This window comes from Stegodyphus dumicola, chromosome 7 (assembly GCF_044657685.1).
Source record: "Stegodyphus dumicola isolate Sdum_Otavi_A_Nest chromosome 7, ASM4465768v1".
NCBI lineage: Eukaryota > Metazoa > Arthropoda > Arachnida > Araneae > Eresidae > Stegodyphus > Stegodyphus dumicola.
This window is the reverse complement of record NC_140774.1, coordinates 46,661,967-46,682,029: the sequence shown is the minus strand read 5'-3', so window position 1 is coordinate 46,682,029 and position 20,063 is coordinate 46,661,967. Positions and strand designations below refer to the sequence as shown.

The 20,063-nt window shown below is 32.0% G+C and overlaps 1 long non-coding RNA gene across 1 annotated transcript; it reads right to left on the bottom strand.

Moving 5' to 3' along the window:
• Positions 1 to 529: 529 nt before the first annotated feature.
• LOC146996171 (uncharacterized) lies at positions 530 to 6,396 on the bottom strand. Its single transcript, XR_015041867.1, has 3 exons — positions 6,308 to 6,396; positions 3,675 to 3,766; positions 530 to 660 (listed from the first exon to the last, which is right to left on the bottom strand). It is a non-coding gene; the product is annotated as an uncharacterized LOC146996171 (long non-coding RNA).
• Positions 6,397 to 20,063: the final 13,667 nt, after the last annotated feature.

The following is a 20,063-nucleotide window of genomic DNA, read 5'->3' as shown; positions in this document are numbered from 1 at the left end:
GATTTATGTACGTGTATTTATGAATCAAAATACATGAGAAATCACAGTGAGAAAAGCACTGCTACCTTAAACTGTGATTATATATAACAAATGCAGTGAATTATAGTTAAAAAATAGTGAAAATATTTATATTTCTGAACTATTTCAAATATAACATTTTCAGTTTTGCATATGTGGCAATTTAAGAACTTTTTTACGTATACCAATTTTTAAAATCTCTGCAAATTTTTGTATCTTCAAGGAAAGCTTATTCTTTCACCTTTAGTATATAAGTAATGGTAATTTACCAGATAAAATTACTTAATGGGGAATACAGAAAAATATCTAACCACTTACCTTTGTGACTTCATCTGCAAAGAGACTAAAAAAGTAGTTCAGCTAAATCTGCTATAATAAATATTTATAATAATGCTAAATTATGCAATATCTATTAATATGACAAATTTTTGTAAAGCTATTTATTTGGATGAAAAATAAACACATTCAGAAATTTATGGCACTATATTATGATTAACAGAGGAAAAACACTTTTCAAAATTCAAAATAGTTTTTATTAATCCAATTTATCACATTTTATTTGAATTCATGAAAAACAATCTTATATCCATGTATTCTTATGTATATAAGAACTCTTGATAAATTGGATCTCTGTCACAGCACCTAAAATAAAAAAACACTCACAATTACTATATGTGAATATAATTCATAATTAAATTTAAACAAATGACTATTAGAATGCAAATTAAAGGAAGCATTTAAAATATTTTAACATTTAATACCTATAAACAGAGTAGCAATTATTTGATTTTTCGATTATAGTAAAATAAACATGGGGGATGCCTTTTAAAATTTTTTATGTCAGAAAATAAACTCAAACCACCAGCTGAACATACGAGCAGTTTTATCAATCAGCCACTGGTAGGTAACCTGGATACTGAATCAACATATACAGTTGCCAAGATAAAGAGAGAAACAAAATTATGATAATCAAATCTTACCTATTCATAAAACTATTTTAAATTTAATGCGTAGGCAAGTCCAAAAAGAGTGAGAATGAATTTATTTTGCAACACAAAGTAAAGTCTTGCAGGAGCAAAAAAAAACTTGTCTCATGAGATTGGCAAGTAAAAAATAATTAACTGCATCTGGTAACATTTATCTGACAACACATAAGTAATTGTTAGCTACGTGCAGAAAATAAAATCTGATCAGGGGCGTAGCTAGAGGGGGGAAGGAGGGGCATCTGTTCCCGCGTGCAGAATCCAAGGGGTGCCAAACTGATGTTAGAACATTTTAGAATTAAATGTTTTCCATCCTTGGCAAGCAGTAGGGGGCGCGAAATCTTCAGTTGTCCCTGAGCGCTGAAAACCCTAGCTATGACTCTGAATCTGATCATGTTAATGCAATTTTAAACTTTTGAATTTAACCGCAGAAATTTACCAAAGAAGTACTTGAAACAGTAGTAAATGAAGATGTGGCTAATCTTTACTGGATGGTACACCTTGGTTTCTGTCTGAAAAAAAATCGCAAAGTGGTATTGGTTGTTTGTGAAATGTGGAAGCCCATTGCTTCAAATAAGTTTTTCGGTAACCCTAATGTTGATAGTTGGCAAAAGTAGCCTTTAGGAGGGGGGGGAAAAAAAAAAAAAAAAAAAAAAAAAAAAAAAAAAAAAAATTTTTTGTCAATAAAAAGGAGTTATTTCTGCAAATATTGCCAACGTGTTGTGATAAATTTAGTTTTGGGCTACTTTTTTTAATAGTAAACCTTTTGTACGGTCCCAGGTTTTTGGTTCTTACCATTCTTTACAATTGCTGTGTTTGGTTGCACAGAAGTGGTATGGTCTTGTATTTTGAACATGCTATTTATTATTTTGGTGTGGGTACCATTGTTTGAGTATGTCTGAGGTGACTAAGAGACAAAAAATTTAATTGAATTGCTTACCTGGAGGATGGTGGTGGGAAGCCTAAACATATGCATGTGAAAAAAAAGGTATGTGAAAAAAATGACGTTTCATTTATTTTTTTGTCTCTGTGTGTTAATTTTTGTTAGAAGATTTGTTGTTTAATGTTTTTATGTTAGGAAATATGTATTTTTGGTAACTTATTCCTCTCTGTTTGTGTATTTTTGGTTGTCTGTGTTAAGACAGTGGTGAATATTTTATGGTAACTATGATATTTTTACTTTCTTAAAGTGAAAATAGATCAATGTGTACAAGGACAAAGTTAAGGCAGTGCACAATGCCCAGTTTGTGCAGTTCTCTGTTTTAATAGGTTGATGTGTACATGGACACAGAGTTTGTGTATGTCTTTGACTTCTTATTTTGGTTTTGTGTAGCGGCCACCTTGAAATTGGTGCCGATCCTCTCAGGTGACGATCTTGATATAAAAAAAAGAAACGATTCGCCAAGGGTTACAGTAGAGTAAATTTTTACCAAAGATGTTCTACCATAATCACCATTTCAGTGGTTTAAACACTAGTGGAGCAGTATGCAGAGATGAAGATTTGAGTTTTGTTTACACAGCATGATGATTTAGGCACTCCAGCCATTACAGTGAACAAAATTATAATAAACATAGCCACAATAATTGTCTATAAATATTGATGTATAACACTGCATTAACTAATATATTTCTTATGCTAGTATATACAGAATCCTTAATCGAAGGGAAAATCAGAAGACTGTGCATGCATTTTCCTTTAATTGAAACATGGATTTGACCATACAAATCTCAGTCTTACGGGACATGCCACACTATGCAGATAGACAGTAAAAAGTGCTTGTGTTGTTTTTATTTGTTAGAGGTATGAAATAAATATACTTCTAGATTTTAATTTTTTTTTTCTTGTTTTACATTTGGATTACCTATCAAAAAGTAAGGAATTTTGATATTATTACAATATCGGTGTTAAAATAACAACTATTGGACATGTTAAAGTAATGAAAATTTTAAATTAGGTTAAAAAGTAACCCTTAATGTGGCATATTTTTGAATTAAACTCTATCGACATTAAAAACAACAAAACGTCCCTCTTTATTAAGGACTTTAATTAACTAATTTTAAATACGGAGCTATGTATGAATTTTTTCCCTTGCATGTTATAATAACTGAAACAAAATCACTCTGATACAGTCAAAATTCCTAAATGCAAGTACATAAAATTTTAGCAATTTAAAGAGATGAGACACACTGAACACATGAATAAATTTCTATCAAAGAATAATTTATTAAATTTGGCCCGTTCCATAGTAAACTTTAACCATTAGATTACATTATTACACAATGTCATCAATTTGAAAAGCAAGTCATATGCCAGATCTTGATTGTAAGAAATACACAGAATAATATATAGATTATTGAAAAATGATCTATACCAGTGTTTATAGATATGATTAAATGTAACAGAAAATTTACTGTCACAAACACATTTTTAAGTGAAATGTATAATTTTAACATTTTATAATATTTAAGATATGGCATTAAATGCAAAACTATGTGCATGGACATAAGTTAGTAAATTAAAAAAAAGTAATAATAATTAAAGAATGAATGTCATGAAAAATTTCAAAACAAGCATAATTTAATTTAGAAGGCTTTTAGACACTTATGATAAATAAATTTGAGACTTGTTCACCCAAAATGAAATTATAATTAACTAAAACCAGTGTGACTGACCTTCCACAAAAATCCTTCAGCTGCGATTTTTTTCAAGCTTGAAAACCAAATTCTTCTTCACATGGTAATAACATCTTAACCAGTTGAAATTCCTGTAGAAAGTTTGATAACACAGTAATAGAATTAATAGAATAGAAAAATTAACACAAATGTATAGAACATCATTTAAACTTAACATTATTACAAATTTTGGTGCTTTCTGACTATCTGCAAAGCTATGAAAATTGGCAAAATGGTTAGTTTATGGTTCATATCTACTGCTCTGTTCACAAGTAGTAATTCAAATAAGCACTTTATAAGAAACAAGAAATTTTAGGATGCACACACACAAAAATATATATATATTGGGTCAATATTCACATATTTTTCATCCAATGGAATACTATTCAGAAATAAAGATTAAATATAAAGCATGTAAATACATGTGTGTGGTATGCATATTCATAGTTTGCTATTATTGTGTGCATACTCTTGCTGTTTTAGCATAAGTTGAAGCTGTGAGGGCAGATAGATGATAAGAAAGTATCAGAATTTTTCATGTATAAGAAAAGATTGCCCTGACAATAGTATCTCAATTGTTTAGCATTGACATTTACATAGCGCATTAGAAATATATAGTAATATATGTATAATAAAAAGATAATTGCATATTATTAATTCATTTTTTTAATGCCAAACTTTAACAATTCTTTCACATATAATTAAACAGAATTCTTTCACATGAACATCTAAAATCCATTCTTAACTAAAGAATAAATAATAAAACCATGTAAATTTCTTATCAAGCCCATCATTTCCGAAATGTCTACTTCTGAAAGTTCCCAGCATTTCTCAATATATTATTAAATTACTAAACTAAGCATCAATGATCGTCATGTTCGCTAATGTGGCAATATCTTTCACACTTCTTTGTTACCACAAGTAACAAGTAGGCTTCAATAAATCTTTAACTGTTACATGCTACTTTTGTCTAAAATTTGTACAAATAATAAAATTAAATGAGCTCTTTATAATATGCTCAAAGAAATAATTTTGTATGAAAATTTGTATGTTATATATTGGCCTGATTGATTCAGGAAATAATTCGGGTTTTCAAAGTGCTTCCAATAATTCAAATTTCAGCTTGTGTCAAAATAAAATCTATAACACAAAGATAAGCAAATTTCCTTATGAACAATGCATTTTAACATTATTCAATCACTGGCAATCACACAGTACTGATTGCTTCAATAAACATTACTGTAACTGTGTTATTTAAAAGACTGTAATGTTTTAATTATTTCCTTAATTAAAACATTACAGTCTTTTCCTCCTTCTAACACCAAAAGAAAACCCAGATAAGAAATATAAAAATATCAGTAAAAATAAATTATATTATTGAATGACACTTTACATTAATTACACTTATGCATATATTATTTTATTATAAATTATTTCAAAATCAAAGAAGGGAAGGAGGAGAAACTTTAATATTGACATTTCTAAAATGATATAAACATTAATCATTTAGTACAGTTTGTTATTTCAGGCAAAAAGAATTCACTTTTCTGGATAGCATTTATATTTCCATCTCACTTTCAATGAAACATTAAGAGAAATGCATATAATTTAAACACCAGTTTATTTTATTTATCAGACAGATTATGTCAACTCAAAAAAACCTATCGGTAAAATTCGGTAGTAATAATTCTGAATGTTAGGCAACTTGCAAGATTCAACAAAAATTATCAATACTTTTATTATAATGACAATACTACAGTAACATGAACATAAAATTAAACTGCATATAACTATAAAATAAGCCAGCATATAATAATGGTGCATTGGTTTCTAAAACAATGGGCTCGATGAAAAAATACATGTATTATGGTAGCTATTCATATTCTTCAGCTTTACTAATATTCTCATGTTCACTTTACATAGCTAAAGTATCTAAAATACAATAAAAATGCAAACAATATTTATGAGAAAATGTTAAAAGCCATTATTACATAAGCATTTGATTGAATGACCATATTTTGTCTTCCTGCAAGTCGAATCTTAAAATGATATGCAGTTTGAAAAATGCTCAATCCTTTTATAAAATATTCAAAAAAGATTAAAAAAAAGGTACTGTTCTGTTATCAGGACCGGGTTCAGAATTGTATTTATGTATGCTTGTATATTTGTATGTCTACATATACACATCTATGCACATACTTACGAACACAGGTTCATACATTTCCGATTCTGGTCCCAATAACAGAACAGTACCCCAAAAAAAACTTGAATTACAAACTAGATTAAGATAATGTTTCAACCATACATATTTTGGACAAAACAATGCACTCTTATTTTTATACAATTGTTCAAACTATTTAACATAAATGTATTGCTGCAATAAAATAATAAGCAATCTGATCACACATATTATTTTGAAACTGAATGCATAAACTAGACTAAAAAAAATTCAGTCATAAACATTTGGATAGCAGGGCTAATTAGATATTTGAAAAGACAGCCAGCCATTGAGATACACGTAATTCACGACAGAATGGTAACAATTCATAAAGCTGTGAAATATTTAACTGTCAAAATGACATAAATTCGAAAAGCAAAAAAAGTAAACATACAAGTATTGCAAATGAACTTACCTTTCATGCAACAAAAAATATCCATACAAGTTAACCTCATGGCGCAGCCATTTTGGATTTCGGTTCAAATCAGATAGATGTTTACGGATTTGCGGAAGAATACGAGGAACTAGTAGTTTGCCGGATACAATGTGCAATGACGCGAAAGAATATAGTTCTGTAGAACTTCCTACATTATTCCGTAATAAACAGTACTATTTCCTAATTTTTTCTTTATCTAATTAATTAATTAATAGGGAAATAGTTAAGTAATGCCGAATTCATTTTTAATGAAATGTAAAATTTTGTATGTATGGGACGACCACCTTCCGTCCAATATTTCTGAGAATATAAACAAATTTTGGAATCTGAGAGTATCAGTAAATAAATATATAGAATATCGCCTCTCAAACGACCACTTCTGAAAGTGACCAATAGTTCTGAGATTATAAATAAATATTGATATTAAGCATTATTTCTATAAGACGACCATCTCTATATAAGACCAAAGTTTCTAGAATCTTGGATAGTCATCAAAGATGTATCTTTACTGCGAAATTATCGCACGACTGTAATTCAATATCAATAACAGATCGCGCGATTGAAAAACATTTTCTGTCCTGTAATTAGAGGAAAATATTTTCCTTATGAGGTATTTCTCCCGCTTGCCTAGCGTGCCTTCGTGGTGTAATAGTTCTGCACGCTGGGCCGGTATTTCAGAGGTCCGTGGTTCGATTCACGGCGAAGGCGGTTGCTAATTTTTCATCTCTACGGCTTCCCCAAAAAATCCTAATGTCTCTACAGTGGCGCCCGAACTAAAAAGGTGTTGGATGAGGTATATCCATACCCAGGATTTAGTGATTGGATCCCCTTAAAAAAAAGTCGGCCTTTAAAAAGAGAAGTAATATAAGGTATTTCTCCCGCTTTCCTAGCGTGTCTTCGGCCCACCAGCGGCCGAGCGGTAAAGTCGCTGAACCCTGGTAGTGCGAACCGAGGTTCGAATCCCGCGAACGGGCTGGCTGCATGGGTGTTTTCGTGGTTTTCCCCACGTGTAACGTGTATACGAGCCAGTTTCCCTTAGAAAGTCCTCCACGAAGACATCTCTCCCCTTAGTAGTGGTTCTGCACACTGGGCCGGTATTCCAGAGGTCCGTCCTTCGATTCCCGGCGAAGGCAGTTGCTAATTTTTCATGTTTCCTGCTTCCAAAAAAATACCTAATGTCTCTATACCCAAATTAAAAAAAAAATTCGTTTCCGTAATTAAATATATCTGTATCTAATTTTACCTATATTTGTAGTAGGGTTTGTAATCTGTAAGTAATTATACATGTAATTTATACATTTTTTATAAAAAAAATATATGTTATTTAGAATTTTGCAAATATTCTAGAAAATGCTAATCCATTGAAAAAAATATTTTCCATGACTAAATAAATTTTTAAAAACGTCAGAAAAAATAGCAGTTAAAATTAATAACAAAATAACAAGAATAAATCATCAATCATATCAATATTTTTAATGTACAGCATTTAGAAACAACTTAGTAAAATACATATGAAAAATAAAATAATGTGCAAGTTTCAGATGTGCAATGTCAAAAAATTAAAACTGGTAAATTTGAGAACAAATATCCTCAAAATGTTTAACAACAAAAGTCCTCCGGACAATGCAGAATGAATGTCCTCAGGATGTGAAATTGGTGAACTCCTCAGGACATCTGAGAATCAACATCTTCAGGACATCCTGTCATATCCCGGGACATAGCGACTTAAATAAGACATCCTCAGGATGTTAAATTACGATCTCCTCAGGACATCTGAGAATCAACCTCCTTAGGACATCCTAAGTATGTCCCGGGATATTGCGACTTAAATAGGACATCCTGAGGATGTTTTGTGCTATGGGGGGCTAAGCACAAATATTTTTTTTTTTTTTTTTTCTAAAACGATGCGAGTAATAAAAATGTTTTTTATGTGTAAGGTATTTTTGTGTTGCTTTCATTTAAGAATGAGTAACTATTTAAAGTTAATTCATTATTAAAAACTATATCATTTTGTGAAAAATCTCCTGATTTCTTAAAAACATCTCCTGATTTTTGAGTGTCGTTAGGTTGGCAAGTATGATTATTTATTAATACCTCTTTTTTTATTAAACTTATTTGATTCTGCCATTCACATTTCAAAATTTAGGTTGATTCCAAAAAAATTCGGCCATTTATTTATTTATTTAATTTGTATTTTTAAATAATTTTTTATAAATTTTTCGAAAACAATTTTGAATTATAACCTATCAAATTTTCACCATCTTCTTAAAGTAGAAAACATTTCTAAGCATACCTGCAAAATATTAGAATTTTTATTCAAAAATTTTTAAGGTATATATGAAATTACATATTGGTGTGTTTTCAAATTTGGTATATTTGTTATAAGCGATAATAACCCCAAACGTGGTTTACGCACTTTGGTTAAAATTATTTGAAAGTATGAACGATGACCTTTTTTTCCGTTTGTCTATAATGAAAACAGGGAAAGGAGAATAGGTTGCTATAGATTAAGAAGTTCACCAAGTGAAATATTCTTCCCGCAAACTGAAAAAAATGCACCAAGATAACTTTTTAAATTTCTCACCAAAAATTACAAAATTTAATAGGTATAATTGATCCTTCCAGAGATCAATGGGATATCATGAATCGGATCTCATGCAAGTGCATGATACGTGTAACGCTTGATCTAGGCATAATTTGAGTCATAGAATCGAAATATTGGAAAAATTGATATATTATTTCATTAAAGTCCGATTTTGTGTTAAAATAACTATTCTATAACAACGCTATATATAAATATAATATATGTCCTAAGTGGCGCTATCTAGACATAAAAAATACAAGTTAAATTTTGACGAACGGGAGATATAGAACTGTCCCATTTTGTTTCGTGCAAGGTGCACATTACTGAGTTTATCCACACAACGGTACATACATTACTTATACAATGTTGCAAAATTTGTGTCATGCTTTTTAATTGTCGTTAATTTATTTTTATGTATTTTTTAGCGCCGAATCGGAAAATGACATTCATTTTTTCCCACCAGGGTTTTTCGAAAATCACAACTTTCAGACTTTGTAAAAAGTCTCATAACATTTCAGACTTTGTAAAAGTCAAAGTAGACTCATAACATTTTTGCTTAAAATTTATGAATTTTTTAAGCTTATACTAAGATAAAGTATGTAAAATATTCAAGTTTATTTTATATGTCGATTTGGTTTGGTTTATTTAGTGATGGCAAGGCACTCGAAGGCTATTTCTCCAAAGCTAGGGATGTCTTCCTGGAGGTTTTTCTAAGGGAAACTGGCTCGTATACATGTTATACATGGGGAAAAGCACGAAAGCATCCATGCAGCCAGTCCGTTCGCCGGGATTCGAACCTCTTCCATGAACAGCCCATGCTCTGCTTTGCGCTTTCCCCTTTATATTTTTGATGGATTTCATTTTGGTAAAACATCCACTTCTCATAGTCAATTTCAATAGTAGTCAATTTTCTTTATTATTTCCTTTCCATTTCTTTGATGTCTTGAAATCTCTTACCCATCTCTTCGCTAACGACAGCCACATTTTCTGAAAAATAGTCCAAATGTGAATTTAGGATGAGAACCTTTAAGCTCTTGGAGCTTCCCTAAATTGTTCTGCTTTTGCAGAAAATACTGTCAGCGATTGATTTAAAGTTCAGATTATTCTTATTGCCCAGAAATTTGGTTTATACGTTTAAAGGCTCCCCAGATTCCTCAAAATGACCGTGTTTGAGAAGTTTATTAATTGTCAGGGCCAGTGAAGACACTTTCTTTTAGTTCGTGGTTGATAAGGCTGGAAACTTGCTACAGACATGCTTTTAAAACATTGACCTTCTTTGGTAAGGCTTTGAGAAACTGCTTCATCAAGCCTAACTTGATATACAGAGGGGGAAGGAGAACTTTATTCTGATCCATGAAAGCTTTTCAGAGCACATTTTTGGTTCCAAGTTCTAATGAAGTCGTTTTTGGCAATCTTTTTTTATTCAATGATCTTTCTCTATGTCTGCTATTCCCTAATAAATAAATAAATAAATAAATAAAATAAAATAAAATAAAATAAATAAAAATAAAAGCCATGGAATCTTTGTTTACTTTCCTTCCTGCCCTAGGAGCATTGATATTACTTTGAGATACCGCTTGTGATTTGCTTATGATTCTCGTGTTTAATTTGATCAAGAATGCCACATCTTCGTAACGCTCTTTTAAATAGAATGTCCGATGTGTATTGATGCATACGTATTCCCATTGTAAGGAAGGACAACATTAAGGCTTGTTTTGGAGAATCTAAGGACAGTCTGTAGTCGTACTTTCATTCCGAATGTGAAATAGACGTTTACGTACATCACTGCCGAAAGCAAAGTTTCTTTCTTCTGAAAAATATGGAAAAAAATCCATTTCTCTGTACATGAAACAGGAAAATGAAGTGGCAATTGCGAGCAGTTCTTTTTTTTTTTAAGCTCCGAACGAAGCCGTTCTGAGTTTTCTTTGGTCAGATGCAAGTCTCCAACCAAGTCGTTTAGTTTCAATTGTGAAAAATACTCTGGTGCTTAGGTATCGCCAGTTTCATACTCTTCGATGTTATCTTTATTTGAATCACTTGCAGGACCGTTTATTTCAGGTAAAATTTTTAGTAGAATTGATATTGATACATCTGGATCATGAACAACTAATCATAAAAAGATGGCACATTTGGATAGACGATTCTTTCTTATTCTTCGTATTGAAATCGTGAACACCACAATAACAGCAATCAAACAAAAAAAGAAAAAAGTGACTATCATTGCTGTGATTTCGTAGCTCTCACTACTCTGGAACTCCCCTCTGGAACTCCAAATTTGAACGCTTCTTGTTCTCTTTTTGAGCGCCGTTTAAGTCCCTCAACATATATGTGTGTGATTATGGCAAAGCCTATGGGGCTATATGCCTAAGGGGAGTAATGCCTTCGTGGAGGACTTTCTAAGGGAAACTAGCTTGTATACACGTTACACTTGGGGGAAACCACGCAGGCTTCTGTTATTAATTTTACTTTTAATATGTTTAAAATTATTTTGATAGAATAAAGCTTTCCTTCCCTAATCAATATAAAATTTTAAGAAAATAAAAAAATGAAATTAACCAAAGAACATGAAATTTGGAAAATGTAATTAAATAGTAATATATTTTACATAATATAAATAGTTGAATAAACTGAATCACGCATACACAATTTAAAATATTTTTTTATTTCTTCCAAAATGGTTCCGCTGTGCAGCGCGAACATCTCTCATTTCCGATTTTGGGCGCAAAAAACTCCCGTTTTTTTAATAAACAGCTATGCTTTTGGCAGCTATGCTTTCTACACTGAATTAAAATATAACTGAAAATTTTGGAATATATATTTAAACATTCAATATTAGGACAGTTACATGTGTAAGTTGTGCAAAAAATGACGAAAATCACACACACACACACACACACACACACAAAAAAAAAAAAAAAAAAAAAAAAAAAGAGTACAAATTTATGTAAGCAACAATATATAATATTTAATCAACATATTCAACATGACTGATGAAATAAATAAATAAAATTTTGAGTATTAAAAGTCTGTGAAAACAAAACTAAAAAATCTGATGTGGCTTTCTAGGCTTATTAAATTATGCACATTTTTTTGGTGCATTTCATTTAAACTTCTTTCCCTGAATTTCATTAGAGATATATTTCTCATTCAATCGATACAGTTCTCACTTCGCGGTAAGATAAAAACACATAAAAACTCAAAACATTTTCATTAAAAATTGCAAACTACAAAAAAAACCTAAAACACTAAATAGAGATAAAAAGCATTAAAAAACTTTTTTTTTAACAATTAGAGTTTAAATTAATTAAAATTAAGCAGACAGATTTTTCAGTGCACAAAGCTTTTGACCAGACTCGGCAAAAATCACTGAATTGGTGCATAAACTGACTTAATTCACTAAGCTACTAAATTTTAAATGCAAACAAACGGCGTCGTTAAGTTTAGTGAAACTTAAGCAACCTTTTGAATTGTTGATAATTCTACAGGTATTGCATGCAGAGTAACTATATCCATAAAAATCTTAACTGGAACATAACAATAATATAAATCAATCACTTTTAAAGCAGAAAATGCACAATTTGCCAACATATTAGAATAATAATAAAAAAAGCTTACCGAGCCGAGTCATAGTGGGTTATATATATATATATGCTTATACACTTCTGGTGCGGTCGCTTGCAACCAAAAAGGGAGGTGCACATCTACATGTTATAGCAGTCCCATTGACAAAATTTCAACGTTCTGAGGCTGTTCGTTTTTGAGTTATGTGAGATACATACATACGTACGTACGCACGCACGCACGTACGTACAGACGATACGAAAAAAACTCTTCTTAATACATTTTAAATCTATTTCACAATTCGTTTTGGGAAAGAAAGTCCTTTATTCTGTCTGCACGTAAAGATGTAACGCAAGAGCGTTGTTCAAATGGAATCGAGGGCGGTCAAAATGGATATTTTCGTTGAAATACGATACCCGAAATTTTTCGCGATTACAATCCTTCCTTTACTTCGTAAAAGGAAGTAAAAATGAAATAGCCAGAAAATGTTTGGATTGTAAAATTGAGTAATTTATTGCTTCGGTTTTCAGTTTGCATGGCACGAAAAATAAAGGTGAAAAGGAATAAAAAAATAAAATTGAAACTTGAAAACTTCACGTCAGAGAAAACCACTGATAGTACGTCACCACTAACACGTCAGAGAAAACCACTGATGTTTTAAAAAGTTAAGAAAATACTTTGAAAATTAAAAAAAAAAAAAAAAAAAAAAAAATTAAAAAGGAAGTATGAGGTGATATATATGTACAGGTCTCAGTTTAACATCTGAAACAGTTTTAAGCTAAGCATTTCAATAAGCTTACAAGTATAAGAACTATACCCCTTCAAATTATAGACAAAAATATAATTTTTATATTTAAAATGAGCTGTGAAAGTTTGCAAAGCCAAATGGTAGGAAGATATTGCTATGATGTTATTTCATTGTAAATTGGCATTATATGGAGACATGTGCACTTATTATTAAGGGGCGATTATTTAAGTTGAAGCAGTGTATTTATTTCACTGAATCACTTGCATGCAAAATTTGCAACAAATCTTTCCCACTGAGTAGCAACATTTTCTTTTCTTAGGCGAAAATCTGCGAATTAAAAACAATAAAGAGCTGAAAAAGTTATATTTCAAAGTAATTGAAAAATTCAGATTCATTGTGTATTGTTAAAATGATCTTACTAAAATGTAATATCAATCATATATTTTTAAAAAATTAAACTGTTATTTAATTTTTAATATCATGGCGTAAGATAGAAATTAAAGAATATATTACACAGCTGCTTTTGTAAGGAAATAATTATGACATAAAACTGGAGAAAGTGAAAACAAAATCTCATAGTAAGCTAATGTATGAATTCTGGACATTTGCTGTCGTCCTACTGAAATCCTAATTTGAGAAACTGAACTTGAACTTTGCATAGATTGGGAATATTATCTAGAAGTTGTAACAATCAAATGATATTCAGGGAATTCAATTTTTAACCTTCACAATATTTTTTGTAATTCATAGCAGAAGCATAGTCTTGCCCGCGGTGCACAGCTGATAGATTTCATCCTACAGAAGACATACAATAACAGCTTAAGCATAATAGCACTCAAGGGGGGTGAAGAGTGCAAAATATGGGCGAGAATATAAGGAATTACCAGATTCTCTGGTGTGCGCCCTCATGATACAATTGCTAGTGTGTACAGATAGATGGCTGTTGGAAGGTCCGTAGTTCGAATGCCAGGGAGGGTAGAGTTGGTTGTTGCATCTCCTGGTTCCTTAAAAAAAAAAAAAAAAAACCTTGGGTCTCTATAAAGTATACATTTAAAATAATTGCATTAAACAGGCTATCTTCTAAAAATTAAACGCATTATTCAAATTCTCAAACTACTAGTGTATTCATGGATATCATTGAGTGAAACTCCCTTTTCTCTTCGAGGAGGAAAAACGAATATCAAATGCTGTGTTTAAAGTCGATTAGTTTCTTAAACAATATGCAAATTAGGAATATGTCGAAAATACCTTATCTTCACTAAGAGGTTTCGGTGCCCAAAGGAAAGTTCTGAAGAGTGTTAGCATTGATTCTGGTTTTGGATTTACTTTTTAACGAAATAAAGAACACCTCTGAAAATTTTTGAACTTTGGTGTACTCTTTAGAGGAACTTGGCAGGACAAGTCATTAAGGAAATTGCCAACATTTTTCTGTAGATCACTGTCATTTATAACTTATAGGGAAAAAAAAACTTAATTGGACAGTGGTTTATAGAATTGTTTTAATCGTAGGTTATAGCATCCTCTGATACCAGTATATCATGTTAAGGCCAGACGCAAATGCTAGATGACGTCACCGATCAGAAGTTACCACAATAATAAGAAATTCAATATTATGTGAAAGAACTTATAACTGAGCACTATATATTTGCGTCTCTTTGAGTGCTAAGGTTAGAAGAACAAAATTAAGTTGTGTTATGGGCAGATGCTCATTGGTACAATTTGGTCTTCTCTCGTAATATATCAACATCTTATAACCGTCTTCCGATATTCAAGAACTAGTAAGAAACGGAACTTTGACCATCAGATAAAATGTTTCCATTTTCTAGGGTATAGTATCATTTTCTAAACTTTCTTTCGTATCTTAGAGCAATATTTACCAGTTACTTTTCTCCTTGCGGAATCCCTACGTAGAAATTACGCGGTTACCAATATCCTTTTTTTTTAATGAAAATATGAAAACCTAACACATTGCATCTAAAATCGGTTTAAACGAAACACAAGTTATATTTTTCTTGATATTTATTATTTTCATGAAATCATTGATTAAAATTCTGAAAACGAATTTTCTTTTTAAAAGGTCTCATTACGGAAGTTTTCTTTCAAGCCGAGCTTTCGCTCCATAATGTAACACAAAAGATTACTTGTCCGATAACTTTTATAAGAATATGAAAAGAATGAAAAATATTGATTATCACACTAACTTAAACATTTGTTGAGAATGTCGAAAAAGTGCAATAACAGTCAACATAAAATGTTACATTGAAGAGCGAGAATGAGGAATTCTTGAGAACATCAGTTTTAATGAATGAAAAAAATGAAATAATTATCTTTTTGAAATTTAAAATCAATTATACTCCATCTTATGACTACTATTTGATAGTAAAAGAAAATGTTCGAGATATTCTGAGAATTACCATATTGTGACATGGCAATATAACGCAAGTGAGCAAGCACAATTGGCAAATTCTAGTCGACTATTTCGACACAAAATTTCCATAAATCTTCTATTTATATAAAACGTATTATTTGAGAAATGCAATAAAATGAAGTATGTTTGTAACTATAAATAAAAATACTTTCAATCATACCGCACACACTATGAGCAAATGTGATTGTTATTATTCATTTTTGGACACTGTCTGTTTCAAAGTATCTGTAGTTTTAGTCGATTTGAGAAATTATAATTCCGTAAGTAACCATTACGCTTACAACCGTTAATATTAATCCTTTGTCGATGACAAACATATCAGCGCCTGTAACTCCAAAATCGCGCTCTTTCATGTGTATAATAATAACCTGTAAATTCAGGAGCTTTCTGTTATCATGGTTGTTTCTTGTGATTTTCTGAAAACAGTTTAGTGTGAGATCCCGCAAAATTTTTCCTTCTGTTCTTACACCAGCTCCAGAGAATGTGATCCCTAGAAAGATAACTAAGCTAGCACAAATGTGGTTCGAACCGATAAAAAATGGGCATGCGCGGAAAGAATTAAAAGACATCTTTCGCAGGAAATTGATGGCAAGGACAGACTTACAGATGACAACTGCGTACACTAAAGCTGTTAATAAAGAGATCACTTGTTCGGTCTGTCTGGCACACAGTAGCACTTTATTATACTTTGTGAATTCTTCGTCCACGTCTAAATTTGGATTAATACTGCGCCTTCTTAGTGAATTTCCGTAGCAATGAATGACTGCCTTCAGCATGTCATAACACATTATAATAGTTGCAGCGCTAATATGCAATGCGCTTTCACTTATAATAGTGTTACAAAGCACTGCCATGACTCTGAGCATTAATTTAAAGAATTTACCATAATCGTCTTTGTAATAGGCTTTGAAATGTTCTGCTTCATGTATAGAAACACAGGCAAATATAGAAATGAGATAAGCGCAAACAGAAAAACTAAGCAAGTAATTCTTTCTGGCAGTTAATATTTTTGTACGTTTAAAACAGCGAGGATTATAGCTGCAGCCAGTGGAAGAGAGATCTTTTAATATTTTCAGTATATCGCTTCTCTTCAGAAAGAAAGACATTCTAACAAATAAGATGAGCACTAACAGAAAACCGCGTATGAACTGATGAGATAGCAGTGGTACGTATGTGTGGGTGAATGTATGGAAAACTGTGCCGATCCAACTTAGAACTGTAAGTAATAACGTTATGCCGTCCCATATGCTGCAACATCTGCAAAGACCATAAGATGGTTCCAGACTAAGTCCAACCAGCGAGGTTAATTTACAGAACAAGGGAGTAACCACTTCGATCGAATTGCTGCTGCTTCTCAGTGAGTTTGACCAAGAATTGAAACTTCGTTGCGTGAGATTCACTGGAGGAGTTAGAAATATATCATCTTTCCACTTATGCCCTTGCACAGTTTGTGAATACTGCATATTTTCTACCATTTTTGTTGCGTCACAAATGTTTTTCTTTGAAGAATTTTACTCATTTCAGCACTTGCAAATCATTGAAAATGAAGAGATAATAGCGTCACTTAACACAGGTATAAAAATTCGAGATATCACATCTGCATTCTTAACTTTCAAGGTCTACTTCTCTGACAGTTTAAACTAACTGAACTTCAGTTGTGTCCATTTCGAACTGAATTAACAGGCTGGCCACTCCGCATTGTGTCCCTGCTCAATGTATTAAAGAACTTAAAGCATCTTTGGATCTCTCTTGAATACTAATAGGAAAACAAAACGCTTCTCAGAATTTCGATGTCTAAATGTCCAAATGCCATTTGTTTTGGTTACTTAGAATTAAATGATCGTGCTAAATACAAGAAAAACAAAAACATTATCTATGTTTAGGGCAAATTTTCTAAGACAATTATTCGTTAAACAGGATAAGTTGCGTGACAATTACTTTTTACAAGGGGAGTTATGAAAAAATATAGGAATTCATTAAAAATTTTTCTCATCCCATGTTTACATTTTTGCTTAACACTTAAACGCGCAATTATTATTGGCAGATGAGCTTCATTGTTAGTCTTTACTAAAGGTTGGGAACTAATATGTGTTGAACTAAGCAAATATTTTAAGCCCATTATTTTGCAAATTCAATATTTCATGTTTCACTAACATAATAAGGTAGATATAGTTGTGCTGTAAAATTAAACTTTCTAGGAATAAACTACAAAATGTATTACTTCGCGGATAATAATAATTTAAGAATGGAAATTAAGAGCCTACTAAAGTGCGCTCAAGTTATGCAGAATAATTCAAATATGGTTGTGTTCCTATATTTTGTATTTAAATTTCCTGAAATATCCAGCTAACAGGAATATTTCTTAAATATCCTTCATTTAAATATACTAAAGATCAATGCCGCCACCGTCCGCTTTAGGAGGGCATAAACCATCAAAGCAGGCCTTTAGGTTTTAATGAAAATGTAATATTAGTGATAATTTTACAATGTTATTATATTAGATTGTAACGATGTTATGTATTATAACTTCTGAAAAAGATACTTTACACACAAGTGTGACGACATTTAATTTATTTGAATCATGGGTAACAGGAAGACGAAATAGGTTTCCTTAGAAAGTTGCCCACCAGTGGCCGAGTGGTTAAGGCCGCTAAATACTGGTACCTCGAACTCAGGTAAATGGGATGGCTATTATAGATGGTTGGCTTTCGTGGTTTTTCTCATGGGTGATATGAATGCAAGCCACTTCCCTTCCAAAGTCTTCCAAGAAGGTATACCTTTTCTTACGCAGATAGCCCTCGCATGCTTTGCCACACTTGAATAAAAATACATCCACGTTTTTCGAATGATATGCATTTTAAGAGAATCTATGAATTTTTGACACAGTCTTCAAAACTTTTGACGAGGAAAACAGGAATGAGTGCAAGGCAAGTATATCCATTATTTGCATTTTGAATTCATATCCGGAATAGGGTCCTTGAGTATGAAACTCGGAATTTTATTGATGGGAAAATAAACGACCCGAAAGTTAAATTTCTGCAAAATATGTGCAACTTTATAGCTAATTGATGGAAAGAAGGGAATGACAACAGAATTTTTATAATCTCCTAAAACAAGAGTGTGCCTTTTAGTGTGCTGAGATGAGCATTTTTTAACTGCTTGATTAATAATGTTGGTTAAAAGCCCCTGTCAACAGCTATTGCTTTTAAATAATTTAGTTCTTCATCGAGGGATAGTTTGGAGTAGCAAACTTGAAGAGCACGGAAAGAGCAGGGGTCGTTTATTCTCCCATCAATAAAATTCCGAGTTCCATACTCAAGGACTCCATTCCGGATATGAATTCCTGGGGTATTTATAGGATTCCTTCCCAGTGTGGTTTAATTTACATTGGCCAAACTAAAAAAGCCTTAAAATTTCCCGTCAAGGAACATGAGGCATATGTTAGAAAAAAGGAAACACAGAAGTCTTCTGTTGCCCAACATTGTTGTTCCGAAAATCACACTTTCAATTTTTCTGCTGCCAAAATTATTCAAAAAACATCTTCCATTGGAGAACTGGATTTTCTAGATGCATTTCACACTCAAAAAAAAAATCTTTCTGTTCTAGTTAACGATCCGAATTCCAATCCATCTTTGCCTTCGGCCTTTAAAGAAATTATCTTTTAGTTCTGGTTTCATCAACAGAGGGCGCCACTAGCTTATTTTCTGTCCAGGCTTTCTTATCTTATTTGATCATTATATCCTATTTCGTTCATGTGCGCTTTAGCAGCTGACAGTGGTGGTTCGGTAAAACCATCGAAACTAGTGCTGTGAAAATTTGAAAATATAACGCTGGTTTCTGTTGTTTGACTTCTGAATTAGTATTTGTTCGGCGTGTTATTGTGTCTTAATTATAAGGTATTTCTCTCTCCTTCTTAGCATGCCTTCGTAATTTAAGGCCAGCACGCTCGGCGCGTATTCCAGAGGTCCGAGGTTCGAGTCTCTGCAAGGGCGTGCATATTTTTCATCTCTCATGCATCAAAAATAACATAATAATAATAAAATAACCTAATATATTAACAGTGGCGAACGAACTAAAAATGGTAGTAGATGATGATTCTCCGCCGCCAGGATTTGGCGATTGGTCCCCTAATCCCCTAGTCGCCCTTTAAAAGGAGTATATAAGGTATTTCTCTCGCCTTCTTAGCCAGCCTTCGTGGTGTAATTGTTAGTATGCTCGGCGTGTATTCGAGAGATCCATGTTTCCAGTCCCGGCGAGGGCACTGCTCATTTTTCGTGTCACTTGCTTCGAAATAACCTAAGTGATTTTTTTTAGGGGGTGGGTAGTTTTACTCTGCTTGAGTTTGTATGGTGCTTTTGAATTACTTTGGTTTTGTTGTTATTGAATTAGTATAGATCGCAATTTTCATGAAATT